Source organism: Callithrix jacchus, chromosome 1, assembly GCF_049354715.1.
Source record: "Callithrix jacchus isolate 240 chromosome 1, calJac240_pri, whole genome shotgun sequence".
Classification (NCBI taxonomy): domain Eukaryota; kingdom Metazoa; phylum Chordata; class Mammalia; order Primates; family Cebidae; genus Callithrix; species Callithrix jacchus.
Genome location: NC_133502.1, coordinates 43844884 through 43858005, shown reverse-complemented (window position 1 = coordinate 43858005; position 13122 = coordinate 43844884). Strand labels below are relative to the sequence as shown.

Below are 13122 nucleotides of genomic sequence, written 5' to 3'. Positions count from 1 at the left end.
TTTCTTGTTTGATCAAATAAGATGGTACAGAGAAGGAAAACATGAATATTTTGACTCATTCCAAGCTGTTATATCTTTTCAGAACTGCAAGAAACAGACAAAACCCTGTGAGTAAACTGAATTTCCAGAATATTTTATGTGTTCTCGCTAAGAAAAAGCCAAAGGTGGCAGTTAGAAGGGCAGCTCTTGTCAAAGCCTAGTCATTTTCTTCCAAGTTTAGAAGGAAAAAAAGTCATCATCTGGATTTTAAAAATTCAGCATTTTCTACACCATAACTAATTTGGCACTTTTAATAAACGTTATATTTGTTTAGGGAGGTAATTATGGGTGAATGAAGTTCCACGTCTTTAAAGCCTTATTTAATATATTTACACAAAACCAAACTGAGATTCTGGCTTAGTGTTCAACTTGACAGATGATAGGTAAACTTCAGTGAAAGAGCTCAGTAAATATGAGAGTTTCCTAGCTAAAGGAGTGACACTGTCATGGGGAAATAACTTTTCTTTATGTCTTACCTAAAGAAATAATCAACTGATGTTTAGACAGTATATGGGTGAGAACACTAACATCCTATACAAGAACTATTAAGTAAAGTGGCCTCTTTGCACTAAACTTTAACACAGAAGAGATCAAAGATGTGCAAAATTATATTGAAAAAAAAAATGACAGGAAAACAGACAAGAAAGCATATTGACAGAACTATCATAACTAAAGGAAGAATATGAGAATCAATAGAATGTTTGACCAGAAATGTAGCCTGGAGAAAGCTATTAATCACAATGATCAGACAGGGATGAAGTTACTTTCAAAGACAGACATGGACATCTGGTCTATCTTTAGATATATTCCTGAATCCATTAAATATTTGAATATATTGTACTCCTTGTTCTTGTTCCATTCTCGCTAGTAATTTGACAGTTTTACTTTCCGAAGAGCCTTCTGTGATAGGCATCCTCGAAGATGGTCAGCAGTGCCCCCTGCCTCCTATAATTATAGCTGTACGTGATACCGTCTCCTTAAGTGTGGGTTGTACCTAGTGACTTGCTTCTAATGTAGAGAGTATGGTAAAAACGATGGGATGTCACTTTCAAGATTAGGTTCTAAAAAGACTGTAACTTCCAAGTTGCAGGCACACACTTCCTCCCCAGATCTTTTCCCCTGCTTGATCTGATGAAGCAGGCTGCCATGTATTGAGCTGTCCTGTGGAGAGTACCATGTGGCAAGGAACTGATGGTGGCCTCTGGCCAATGGCCAGCAAGCAACCCAGTCCCTCAGTCTAACACCCTTGAGGACAGGAGGCCTGGCAGCAGCCACATTAGTCAGCTTGGAAGTGGAGTCTCCCTCAGTGGAGTCTAGAGATGACTGCAGGCCTGCCAACACCTTCCTGTATCCTGGGGTGCCCAAAGCAGAAGGCCCATTCCTCACACACAGAAACCATGAGGTAATAAATATTATTTTAAGCCATGAAGTTTTGAGGTAATTTGTGGTGCCACTAATAGTCATTCCATGATAGAAAAGATGTGCTGGTCAATGTCACGGGTAAATATTTTAATTCTTGTGAGTTTTACTGTGTTGGTATCTCTGTTTGCTTTCTTCTGAAATACAGAAAAGATTGCTAATCTAACCCCAGATCATGTGAACTCACCAAACCAAATGCTACCTTGTGTTTTCGCCTAGGAGTCTTCCTGCCTTTCAGAGAAACAAGGCTAACTTGTATGTTTCCCAGATAATTTCTTGTTCTTATGATGTAAAATCAAAACAAACATCTGATTTGCTGTTAAAAAGATAAATTATTCTAAATCACAAACTATTAATTTTCTCACTTTTAACAGACTTGTTTTGTCATGAATATACACACACACCTCTCCATAGATAGATAGATAGATAGATAGATAGATAGATCATATATATATAATATACATATATATGTGTGTATATATATATATGTATATATATCTTGTTTAGTAAGTGGAAATAATTTGCTTGTATTACCCTAGGGTGCTTTGATTGTACTAGGAATAAAAACAGGTTTTCCTTAAAGAGTGATGATATTATTTCATGATATTTGGTAGTCTTCTCAGGAATAAAAACGATAATTGGTAATAGTTTAATTCTCAGATCAAAGTTGTTTCAGAATAATAATGACCATATCAAGTCACTAGATGGACTGCGACAGAACTTATCCCAGGCAACTGTATAGCTCCCGAGTGCTGAAGTTGTTACAATTTAATGAACTGACAAAAAGCAAAAGAGGAAAACCACATTCTAGACCCTCTCTTAAAAGCATCTAAAGAGATACTATATTGAATGAAACAGGAAAACATATTAATTGTTCCTGAGAACTTCTGATTCAGTGATGATAATTGGCTGAGACCAAATGTGGTTAAATCTGGTATCTTGCAATTTTTAAAAGTATATTTTATCACGCTGCATATTTTCTAAGGAAACAGAACTCATCCTTTGCAAATTGCTTATAAAATATCAACAAACTGGTCAGAAACAATAATAAATGTAAGACACTAAGTGCTTTCTAAATTGGAATGCAACAACAACAACAAAAGACAAAATGTCCTATTACAAAAAACTGTAATGCTAATAGATACTTTTGCATTTTACAAATTGTCTCTATCTCTAGATACAAAGAATTTCAGGATACATCTGAGCACTATGGACTTGTAATTAATGTCTGCTGAAAGTTCATTTGTTCTCAACATATATTAAATTTCACATGATTGCCAAACTTCTTTAATATAATTTCAAGATAAACACAAAAACTCTGCAACTAAACATATAAAGTATATTATAATACATGTGCATATATTTAGAAAGAAGATAGATGCTGATATATGTATATTTCATGCCCATTGTGAAATTCTGCCGTGGGTCATGGTAACACAGGCCACTATTTCCATTAAAATTAATAGCTTGTGGCTGTGGTTACTGTCAGTATTGCCTTATTTTCCCATCACTAGAGATTGTGACATGAATAAAATTAACTTATGTGACCATGTAGATGATTATATCCTGAATTAAGGTTAGATTTCGAGAAGCATTATGAATGTAAAGAATTCATCTAGACTTAGGCCTAAACCACTTTATAATAAAAATCTTTATTTTCCCACCGTAGGGACTCAATACTATTCTTTTAGGGCTAATTCGCAGTTGCTCTTGGACAATAGCAAATTGTTCAACCCAAAATGCTGATTTTATCTTAAAATCCATGGTCCTCTACCTTGATTTCAACTGGACAGACTTCAGTTCCATTTCTTCTTAGGAAAACCTACTTGCATGGCTATAAGAATATTAACTTCGAAGTCTTGGATAATAAATCTTGCCTATGTTCCCACCAGGTTTTGGTAGCATTGTGGTGTCTGTATAAAGACTTCAAAACTGCATTGCCATCTGTAACAGCTCTAGTTCTTATAAGTTCAGTGCTCAGATAAAAATTCTAAATGTTGCAGCACTAAACAGACACTTGATGACACTATTATCAAATGCTTTATATATTAAGAGATCATGATGTTCCTAAAGCTTAAAATGAACTGTGAGAATAGTATTATTTTGGTAAACAGACACTTTCTTGTGATAATTCGGGACACTATTACAGGAGCATGTTTTTCTTTATTTACCAAGACTAAAGAATAAGTGTAATTTTTACTTTCCCTTCATCAAAATAAGAATGCATTATACTGTTCAAATGACTGCAAAGAATATGTATGCATCTGAGGAAAAAGCTTACAATGAGAGTAAATTATTGTTGCTTTTCTGTTTATGACTCTATTCAATGTAAGTTTGATTACTTGAAAGGACTGGTATCCAACATATTGCCATATGAAACAATTTCATGAAAAATACATGTCTCTTAATGCAAGAGTTGAATTGACAGTTTGTCATAGATAAAATCTGCAGAATCAACAAAGATGCAAAATAAATAAGTCAAAACATGAATTATCTAACATAACACTATGTATTTTTATCATTCACTATTCTAATTTCATGTACATAATCTAACACTGTAAATTTCTTGGTCCCAGTTTTATTACACTCACTTTCTTGGACAAATTCAAATCCACCTTTTTAACTCCCACACACAAAAAAGCTGCATTATGTTCTCTCCATTTCTAAAAAATATTTTGTCATTGATTAAATACGAGGGTAATACAACATGTTACAAAAACATTTTAATTCATAGCCATTTGAACAACCTTGGTTTCTCAATGTTGCCTTGGTTGCTCTCATTACTGTTTTTCTTTGAGGAAGGATGAACTGGGGAGTGACTTCACTCACTTCTCAGAATAATAAAATCAAGATTATGCAAAGAGATTCTACATTTTCAGTATAAGAGATTTTTGTCTGGTTCAGTGATGTCCAAAGTTGTGTCTCTCATCTGGATCTCACATTCCAAAGCTTGCTTCCTATCTCCTGAGGTGATTACTCTACAGCTCTATCTAAATGCCACATTGTCACATCACACCCAATGTTAGTAAGCCAAACTCATCATCACTACACTAACCTGGATCTCTTTCCCAGATTATCAATCTCAAACAGAGCTATTTGGCTTTCACATTTTCTTAGTATTACAATTTGATTTAGCCCTCGTATTTCAAATGCATCTTCTCACTCTATTCCTTATATGACACCAAAAAGATGAATCCTCATTACCTCTTTTCTGAATGAATTACATTTTTTATTTCCTTATTGTCACTTTTTATGAATACCTCTTATGTAATGTGTATATTATTTAGAATTTACTATATTGATTTCAGAATTTAAAAAACCAGAAACGGCCAGTTTTTAACTTTAAAGAAGATTATTTGGGAATCCGTCCAATGCCATACTGGGAAACAATCATATTTATTTCTTTCCTGTTTGGAAAAATTTTGTAAAATATGCTAATAATATGGCTTCTCAGAAGATCTAGACTTAACTATCTTGACTTAAATAAATTTTCATCAATCAGCCAGGTGGAATGAATTGATTTGCCTTTACTCTGAAAGCAATTTATTTACATTTCAGAAGTACTGGGTTAAAGTAGATACTTTATTAACTGAGAATTATACACTTTTTACATCTTTCAGGGAAAAAAATCAGAATTTCTAAATTTTAGATTTTACCTATCAAATCAATTTTAGGCTTGGATGCATGCTTCCAATATTGTGTGAGTTCTTATAACCAACAAAGCTAGAAATAAGTTCTACTAGAAAAATTACAAATTATGATTACTTAACTATTTTATAGAGTATATTGGCTTTTAAATATTGAGACATGCATATATATGATATAGTTATATTTTGATTTGTTAAAATTGTTTGTTTCATATAATATAATCTGGCACATAAGTATTTCATACTTTTATATAAATAAAACTTAAAATTCCTACCACACTGAACAATATCTTAATATCTACAGCTATATTAAAACCAATTAACTAATATGTTTTATTAGAATTATTTGTTTCTGTATATTCCACTAGATTATAAGTAAATTAGAAAGGAAATGTCTTTTGCATTTTCATCCTTTACAATATTTTTTGGCCCTGCACTTAAGTGTATAAGCATTTATTAAAGTGAATTGGCTACTACAGATGGATTCAACAAGAGTTACGTACAATAGTTTGCCAAAGTTCATTTCATGAAATATTATTACTTTTAATTCAATAAAAAGGTTTTATGGGCAGATACTGTTAGGAAATGCTAGTTCAATAAGTCAAACATGCTTAACTTTTAATGCGGGACTTTAATGCTGGATCTTGGTGCCTTTAAAATACTAAACATGGACTTTGAAAATTCAAGAAGATATGCAGTAAAAACAAAGAGCCATTTTAAAATGTTGTCCTCTCAAACTTTTCATAAGATTTTCTCAGAGTAGTTATATTGATTATATTGATAGCAGTCTCAAAGCCGTATTGGAAGAACGTGTTCATCTATATTTTTTTCTTTCTACACTGCAGTGAAGATTTTATAGCAGTTGCAATGTTTCAGGAAGAGAGAAGATGGATGAAAATTATTTAAGTGAAAGACATGAGAATAGCTATTCTGAGGTTTTACTGTAACCTAAGTTCATCATTTTGAAACATCCCAAACCTTTTTTGTGGGATATTTTTATATTCTGTATTTATTAGCTAAACCATATGAAAGTGTAGACCTTCAGAAAGTAATATGCAAAGGGAGATGAGAAAAGCTCAGTAGAGAAGAAATTAAAACTGAAATTAAGCCCAAAGAAGAGGGAAAAAGTCTAGTGTTTTATATTTGCCACATTGCTAACTCATTTTATTCAGAAATCATAAATCCTGCCAATACAGAAAAACAAGATTTATTATTTTCAAGTCTCTCATAAATCCAAAGTATCATTAATCTCCCAATATTGCTAAAAATTATACACATATTTTTTCATGTTAAAGCCCTGCAAGTTTTAAAATATAAAAGTCTGCAGCTTTCTAATACATCATGGAATTTCACCTTTTGTTGACTATAATTTTTTACCGTTAAGAAAATTACTGGAAAGGTTTTTGCATTTTTTTATGTTTGTTTTGTAAAATAACATGCAAAGAAATCACTGGTCTATGAGAATTCACAGTTCTTCTATGTGAATTGTTGAGTTTAAATAAATGGCTATGTTCTAATTTTCTCACAAAGAAAAGAATCACACATAAAAACACTGTTCAAACCAAGGCAACCAAGAACTACATTTGCGATCCAAGTAAGAAATTACCCACCAAACTAAATATTTACACATTAGTTTAGAAAATCAGTTATTATATGGCTTACCAGAAAGAGAAAACAAAAATCTAGTTATACTGAAAAAACTTAAGTATATAAACATTCTAGAAAATTCACCACATCTTTTTCTGTGTTGATTTATAACCACTCAAGCATTAATTTCATAACATTTTCACTGTGTAGATAAATGTTATCAGTGTTTTTAGAATTAGTCAGTTGAGACTCTTGTGGTGAATGTGAAATTAGGAGATGAGGAAATGTAGAAATTAAGCTAGATACTATTCCCAGCTCCTGATCAAAGGAAATTTGTTCTATTGTTTAGCATGACAGCTCATATTCTTCGGCGTATTTACATGTTTTCTGGATGGATGATTGGGTGGTGGTGTTGCCCGATCCTGTGCCCTTGATGTGGACTTGACAAGGTTGTCTTGTTGGGAGCCAGTGAAGAGGTTTCTGTCTAGTTTGAACCCAAACCAGTCAAAGCATTAGGGCAACCTGCCTTCATTTCTTATATCAGTAGGAATAAAAAGGAGCAATAAGTCATTGGTTGAATTTGGCCTGTATTTTAAAATCTCATTACAAGACTACAATAAAATATCTATGAATAATAAAACAATATGGAGAAAAGGCTTATTCCAGTACCATTTGACTCCACTGCTGGTAACTCTTGTAAAGTAAGTGCAAATATGTTACAAACCTCAGTGGGGTCTCATCCAGGAAAGATATGAAGAATTACAAGAAATGTATTCCAAAGGATAGACAATAAACATATGACTTTATTCCATTAACATATTTTTCTTCTATCTATTGCATTTACTTCACTATTTTCTGTAATTGAGACTTTGACACATTAACAGGCTTGGTCCTGAACTCTTAGGGAAATGCAAGCCTATTAGCTATTATATTATATAATTAATCAACCCTTTAAATTAAAGCATCGTCTGCAATTTCTTTAAATATTCTTTCTTCTAATCATTTAAGACAAATAATTAGAATCTACATAATAAAACATTGGGCATTTTTATCCTTTGCAATATTTATAACACTTAAGTTCCTAACACAGTGGAGTTAATCTGAATGGCCCAAGTATAAAGGAAGAGGTAGGAGGATGGTCCTCAAAATATTATCCCAAAAGTAAGTCTGAATTCAAAGCAGTTAGGAGAAGTCATTGCATTCATTCAAAAGAACTTTGGGAGCTTTGTCCTTTATTTGTGACTGAACTGCTATTTTCAAATTGGTTTATGCTGCATTACAATTGTTTTTGATTCAGATGTTTTTAAAAAATCTCTCTTAACCAATATCAGAGAACATAAATAAGCCTGCATCTTATTCAGGCTTCTACAGTGCTTTTAGGAATCTGTAATTTTACATATAAATATGTATTTGGAGTTCCATTAGAGAACAAATATGGTACTACTGGGCTTATGGTCCCCTTTGGGTTGGCTGGAGCTCATACCTATCTACTGGGTTTAGAAGAGGGATTTGTTTTCAATTGTTGCTATCTTACGCCAAATCTTTTCTCATTAGTGAAATTTCTCTCCAAACCACTATCCTTTAACCGAATAAGGCCCAGATTTTGAAATTTTTATAACTTTTCTGGAGAAATTTGTTAAAGACAGTCAAAAGACAATGATAATCTGGAACAAGAGAGGCCTAAAACTATATTAACCAGTATAACCCATTAAGAAAATAAAGACATCAAAATTATTAATATAATATTATTTTGCCATAGAAATCAAATAATTAGTTCTTAATTCCGTTAAGATGACTTCATAAGCCTTATGAAGTAAATGTAAATGTAAAACCAGGTTATGAAACCAAAGTTAAACATAGCACACCTGAATACATATGGAAATAATTTATGGTCTAAAATCTCCCCATCCAGCACTCTTTCTCCAAGGGAGAAATAAATAAAGAATGAGAGTCAGATCCAATAATTTGTAGCCATCATTCATCGTTTTATAGGTGTAATTAGTAAGCTTAAGTGGAACTATGTTTGGAGATTTACTATCTCTGGAGTATGATTACATATGAATTAGAAGAGTCTGCAGTTACTCTACACTATATGAAAATACAAATCATATTAGAAGAAATTTGCTAAATATAATAAAAAATTAAGACACTCTAATACTTCCATCTGAAATTTGAGCCAACAATACTAGTTTATTTTTTATTTTGAAAGAGATAATCATATACAATATGTAGCTACAAATAAAACTCCTTAAGCTATATTGTTTTAATTGATATAACTATTGAAATTGATACCCTATCATGAATTTTTTAAATGCTCTGGAAAATCTGGTGAATATTTATTTCATTTTCCAGCTCAATCATGTCTCAAAGAAAAGCTATGTATCACATAAAGAAAAAAATATATAATTGGCCTAGGAGAATGCAAAATACATTTAATAAAAAAAATATAATTGACCTAGGAGAATGCAAGATGCATTTAATATTTAGCAAAAATTAATACAATTTCAAGTACTATAACATTAAATTTGTGCATAATTGTAAAAATAGCAAAATATTTTCAGCACTTGGCCTCTACAAGTTAGTTCTAACTTCTTGATGTATATTAACTCATTTAATCTTCATAACAAATCCACAAAAAGAATATTATTATCATTATCTTTGTTTTACAGATTTGGAACTCAGAAATCAAACAGTTTACACACTTAGTATCATACAGTTAACAGCAGCACAGGTATTTGAACCCAGAAATTCTAGATCTAGAATCTATCTGTCTATCTATCTACACACACACATACACACACAAACATCCACACAAATCATGAATACATATGTGTGTGTGTGTGTGTGTGCATGTGTTTATGTGTCTATACTCAGTGAACAAAGCAGGTGTCTTCGCTGTTTTGACAGAATAAAAATATCAGTGTTAGAACGGGACTTAGCAGTTAAAGTGAGTTACCAAGGTCACAACATTCATGAATGGTAGTATTGACACTACACTATTACTCTCAGTTCGGCACTGCTCCCTTAGCACTAAATCATTATTAATGTTAATTTTAATCATTTTAAAATCAGTTATTTAAATACATTACTGATATTAGTACAAATAAAATACATATTGGCATTTATTGTGTAACTGATTTCTTAATTATCCCTGTAAACTAGTAAACTTATTTTAGAGAAAACTGAACTTTGTTTTATTTTAGAGAAAACTTCTTGAGAAAAATGCAAACTGAGAGTGGCTGCAGGGCCACCTTTGTCTAATGAAAATGCCTTTTTACTAAAGATGAATCCTACAGGAAACTCCAAGTCAACTTAATTGATTTTATCACATTACTAATCTTTACATAGAAAGACTATATATTTGCATTTTGAATCCTAATCCTCATAAATTTATGCCACCCTCATTATCTACTTTAACATTTAGTCACTCATAGTCACTTCATAAATTCTCATGACATAAAGAGATTGCTGTCATGTAGAAAGCAAGGCATAGGGAGACAAAGGAATTCAAAGATTCTGGGTTCACAGTTTGAGTCCAAGTGACTTACATCTATGTGCCTCAGTTTACTCAAATATAAAATGAGTTTTCTGTAAAAAGAAAAAAGTTGTGTAAACCTTAAATTGCTTTGGAAGTATTAGATGATGTTCTTTTTTGGTAATATCCTGAAACACTGCTGAGTTAAAAATAATCCCATTAAGAGATCACCAATATCCTTTCCCTTATGTCTTTTTAACTTCCAGGCTCTCTCCTCCCATTCCTCCTCGGTTCCCTTGAATGTATACTATTTGGCATTTGATGAGATTTTGGACTTCATCCCTTCCAAGGCACGGCTCTTGGTTTTCATTATGATCTCTTAGTTTGTGAGAGGAGAAACTCCTGCTGCAATTCCCTAGCAGACAGATTTAGAATAAAGTTAGAACTGTGTAGCTTTTGCCAGGAAGCACTGTCAGTCAATCTAGCAGTTGTTGATAATATCAAATGGATTTTTATAGACGAATTTCTTTGAACCAGTGAAAACATTTTCAACCAATGAACCATTTCCCAAACAATTAAACATTCTGATTTTTCTCATTCGTACTCTCTAATTGCCCTTTAGCCATAAAAATAACATTGTCATTTAAAAAAAATGAGCAGATCTTTATAAATCTTATTTTTAAAATGAAATCACTATATTTATTTGCCATATGCTTTGCCATCTTTGAGAAAGTGAAATTGAACTTTTTTATTTTAAAGTGTTGCTGTTGCTAAAATGATACTGAATGCTAAATAATGTGTTTGTTTTTCAGCTATTGTAAGACTAAAGAGATTTTTTGAATACTTCAATTATAAAAACATTTAAAACATACAAACTTGTGCAATTTTTATTTTAATGAAGATGAGAAGTTCATTAAAGAAGATAAATATTTCATTAGATCTTAAATAAAACAAAGAGATTTTTTGGCTTCTCTCAGCACAAAATTCCTTTGAAAGATTAATTAATACATGCAAATTATGCAAATTAGACCCATGCAAATATTTTATGAAGACAATTAAGGGAACCATTAATTACTGCTTTTTTTGCTTCAGTGAGATTCATTCATTTAATTTTAATTTCACTTTAACTGTTTTGATGTATAATCTTGCAGCTAAGAACTTTATCTTTCCTGGTGGGTCACTTAAACTTATAAATTTCATCAAGTGAGCACACAGAAATCTGTAAAGATATTCTCAAGACTATGTTTAGTATCAAGAGAAATTTCTGACACAATGCACTCCCAGAAACAGGGAAACTGGAAGGGAATGTGAGCTCATTCTTGGACAAGGTTCAACTACTGGAAAAGCAATTAATTTGTTTTGGCTGTGCTAATATAGGGGAATTAGAAAGTGTGACACAAGACAAATAGAAATAATTAGTTCTCCAAAATGATGTTCTCATTAATATGGTTCGAACAGTAGAAATAAAAAAACATTATTGTGGCATGTCTGCATTCTGTCCCTAACCATGGGAGGTGGAATAATGCAGCATAAGCGTTTTTATATTCATAATCTAAATGACAATGTTTTTGTTTTCTAAAGAGGAATTTATATCAGATTGTATATGCTTAGAATGTCTAAATATGTATATGCTATCAAAATAACACACTTTCCATAACGATGTATTTGTATATCAGTTTTTTATTTTGTTCATACAAATCCTTATTGTAACAGACTTAAAAATGCGGGTTCTTTTTCTGTTACTTAAATATTTTCAGATCACTCTTATAAATCTTGAAGTATAACAATATTTCTCAGAAAAAAAATTTTTATTATATTTATGCTCCATTTTAAAGAAGCCACTGTGTTTCTTAAGGTTTCTCTAAGATGGCCAGGATACCCTTACTATGGAGGATGAATACAAAAGGAGGAAGCAGACTTTATGAATATGAACCATAAGAGCTAACTGTTACCTATAATACTAAATAGTAACCTTCCTCAGCTTTGGTAGTCATTATATATATTTTTTATTGTGATAATCTTTGATGAACAAGTTAATGGGACAACTTGTTCCAACTGAACCATCATTTTCCCCCTTAACAATAAAGGTTAAAAAGACTATAAATCGTTCTACTATAAGGACACATGTACACGAATGTTCATTGCAGCACTGTTTACAATAGCAAAGACCTGGAATCAACCAAAATGCCCATTGATAATAGACTGGATTGGAAAAATGTGGCACATATACACCATGGAATATTATGCAGCAATCAGAAATGATGAGTTTGTGTCGTTTGTAGGGACATGGATGAATCTGGAGAACGTCATCCTCAGCAAACTGACACAAGAACAGAAAATGAAACACCGCATATTCTCCCTCATAGGTGGGTGATGAAAAATGAGAACACATGGACACAGAAAGGGGAGTAATAAACACTGGGGTCTATTGGGGGGAAAAGGGGAGGGCCAGTGGGAGGGGGAGGTGGGGAGGGATAGCCTGGGGAGAAATGCCAAATGTGGGTGAAGGGGAGAAGGAAAGAAAAGCACACTCCATGTGTGTTCCTACGCAACTGTCTTACATGCTCTGCTCATGTACCCCAAAACCTAAAATCCAATAAAAAATTAAAAAAAAAAAACCTCAAAGCAAAAACTTATAAATACATTTTTCATAAATCTGAAGATAATACTATACTATATAAAAATTCTTAAAAATTGATGTATTGACCAAAATGAAAAAGCAACATCCTAGTTATTTGGAATTCATAGTAGTTAAAAGTATCATCAGTACAAATGTATATATGAAATTTAAATGCAGCTGATTTTTCTACCTCTTCTCTGATACTTCTCTCACCCCTGTGCTAATTGGGGTTACTATAGTACCATAAAAAGATATATAAGTGGACATATATTGTCATTGATATTTGTTGCGCTTTTTAATGTTCTTTGAAGGTCTCAAGCCTGTAATCCCAGCAC

General features: G+C 32.2%; 1 protein-coding gene across 4 annotated transcripts in view; it reads right to left on the bottom strand.

Annotated features, from left to right (window-relative positions):
• The window catches only part of DACH1 (dachshund family transcription factor 1), a 428780-nt gene that overhangs the window by 17285 nt on the left and 398373 nt on the right, over positions 1-13122 (bottom strand). The gene's annotated exons all lie outside the window — the stretch shown is intronic.